Source organism: Eptesicus fuscus, chromosome 2 (assembly GCF_027574615.1).
Source record: "Eptesicus fuscus isolate TK198812 chromosome 2, DD_ASM_mEF_20220401, whole genome shotgun sequence".
NCBI lineage: Eukaryota > Metazoa > Chordata > Mammalia > Chiroptera > Vespertilionidae > Eptesicus > Eptesicus fuscus.
The window spans coordinates 93,446,845-93,449,882 of record NC_072474.1 but is presented as its reverse complement, the minus strand read 5'-3'; the positions used below and the strand labels follow the sequence as shown (position 1 = coordinate 93,449,882).

The 3,038-nt window shown below is 37.0% G+C and overlaps 1 pseudogene; it reads left to right on the top strand.

The window, feature by feature from the left end:
- The first annotated feature begins 372 nt into the window (after positions 1-372).
- Positions 373-501, top strand: LOC114231068 (U4 spliceosomal RNA; annotated as a pseudogene).
- Positions 502-3,038: the final 2,537 nt, after the last annotated feature.

Genomic DNA, 3,038 nt, shown 5'->3' with positions numbered 1-3,038 from the left:
GCTTGTTTTGTTTTTTAATTATTTTTTATTGATTTCAGAGGAAGTGAGAGGGAGATGGAAACATCAATGATTAGAGAGAATCATTAATTGGCTGCCTCCTGCATGCCCCCTACTGGGGATTGAGCCCACAACCCAGACATGTGCCCTTGACCAGAATCGAACCCGGGGCCCTTCAATTCGCAGGCTGACACTCTATCCACTGAGTCAAACCAGCTAGGGCTTATCACAATTTTTTGAGTTCGAGATGAATTACCTCTATTTTACAGATGAGGAAAATAAGGTTTGCAGGTAACTTAGCCAAGGTATCACATGCTAGTAGATAATGCATTAAAAATTTAAAGCCGGAAATCTTTATAAAAAATATTTTTATTGATTTCAGTGGCAATATCGTAGCCAATGAGGTTTATCTGAGGCGCGATTATTGCTAATTGAAATATATATATATATATGTATATATATTGCTAATTGAAATATATATACATATATACATGTATACATACACACACACACACACACACACACACACACACACATATATATTTATTGATTTCAGAGAGAAAGGTAAAAGGAGAGGGAGAGAGATAGAAACATCAATGAGAGATAATCATTGACCAGCTGCCTCCTGCACACCCTCTACTGGGGATCAAGCCCACAACCTGGGCATGTGCTCGAACCGTGGTCTCCTGACTCATAGGTTGATGCTCAACCACTGAGCCATGCCAGCCAGGTTAAAGTTGGAAGTCTTAAGTGGAATAACAGATAATTTCTAGAGAGCACATTGTGGGAGAGAGATTTTACTTTTTTATATACTCTATTTACTTTTTTATATACTGTATCTATTTGAATGATTTTTTAAAAACCATTTTATGTATGATTTTGTTTTAATTATTGGCTAATAATCTCACCAATATACATTGGCCCCACCAAAAATACTAGTTAAGAAAAATAGAAACCATGTATCACATTTTTTTTAGTGGTCTTTAATTTTATCAGGGGAAGAAAAGGCTAACCACATTCTTGCAACTTTTCACACAAAGTTCTCAAATAGCTGTGCTAAGTTACCTCCCCAGTTGCTTTGGTTTTTTTTCCTCCCCACCACAGACATCAAGTTTACAAGGCTCTATAAGCCACCTATTGCCTGTTTTCCTCCACTTACCAATTCTCTTACCTTTTAAACAGTATTTTACACTTTTTTTTTGTTAATCCTCACTGGAGTATTTTTTTTCCATTGACTTTGAGAGTGGAAGGGAGGGGGAGAAACAGAAACATCAGTGCTAGAGAGACACATTGATTGGTTCCCTCCCACACCCCGACTGGGCGGGGATTGAGCCTGCAACTGACCCGAATCAAACCTGAGACCCCTCAGTCGCAGGCCAATGTTCCAATCACTGAGCCAAACCAACAGTATTTTACACATTTTTTAAATAACCAATTCTAGGCATTGAAGCATGCTACCACTAAAAACAAGTGCCTAATTCTATCTGCTTTAGCAAGACATTTTTGGGTTATAATCCCTTTACTAGAATATAAAATTATCAAGCAGAATATTTTCAAGCAAAAATGTAAAGTAAATTCTAATAAATAAGCTCATCCTCACTTTCAAATCTTGTGAGGGCTCATTGTTTTTATTTATTTTTTAAGTATATTTTATTGATTTTTTACAGAGAGGAAGGGAGAGGATAGAGAAACATTGATGAGAGAGAAACATCGATCAGCTGCCTCCTGCACACCTCCCACTGGGGATGTGCCCGCAACCAAGGTACACGCCCCTGACCAGAATCGAACCTGGGACCCCTCAGTCCGCAGGCCGACGCTCCATCCACTGAGCCAAATCGGCTAGGGCTCATTGTTTTTATTTGAGAGAGAGAGAGAGAGAGAGAGAGAGAGAGAGAGAGAGAGAGAGAGAGAGAGAGAGAGAGAGAGAGAGAGAGAGAGAAAGAGAGAGAGAGAGAGAGAGAGAGAGAGAGAGAGAGAGAGAGAGAGAGAGAGAGAGACATCAATTGGTTGCCTCCTGCACATGCCCCAACCAGGGATTAAACCTGCAACTGAGGTATGTGCCCTCTTCAGTCCACAAGCTGACGGTCTATCCACTGAGCCAAATCAGCTAGGGCAGGCTCATCTTATGTTCAAACATTCTGCTGTTTGTTTCTTTCAGGAGTCTACAAACTTTTTATTGAAGAGCCAGACAGCAAATATTTTAGGCTTCTCGTACTAAAGGGCAAAATTGGAGACTTATATAACCATTCGAAATGTAATTATGTAAAAATGTAAAAAACATTCTTAGCTCACAAGGGGCTGGACAGATTTGGCTCATGAGCTATCGTTTGCTGATATCTGGTCTATTTGCTACCGACCCTCCTTTTCTCACATCATCTGCAAGTATGATGTAATGGCTTTTTCTCAAAAAAGTAGTGATATTTTTCCTTTCTAATGCAGACTGTCATAACTCATTAGTTTATTGCACTGTGACAAAAATACACTACACAGTTGTTTATGTAGAATATTTTATTTATGTATTTGAAATCTGTACAGATGTCTCCATCCTTATCTCTATATTTATCTCTGTGTTCTTACTGAACAGCATTAATTCATCAGGGATAAGGTCTGTATCTGTTTAACTCTGTACCCTCTTAGCAGAGCATAAGCATCAAATGGACATCTGACAATTTCAACAATAAAACAGAAGAGAAAACAAACATAAGTCAACATGATTCATAAGGAAAAAGCAGGTGGAAACATACAAAAATTCTTAGTTTAGAATTAAACTATCCATAATTTGTAAAATCTACGTTTTTAAGTTTATACATGAGATTATATCCGTTTTCTTACTTAAAGAAAAAGTAGGAAAATTACAACAAATAATAAAAATAAAAATGCAAAGTCAAGGTAACAAATATTTTTGGCTCTCAAACTAAAAAAATAATCAATGAGGAAAAACAAGAAGTGAAGAGAAATTATATAGCTCATACCACTGATGTTCTCTTCATGTTAAAAAAAAAAGCTTTTTTTTTTTTTTTTTAAATATATTTTATTGATTT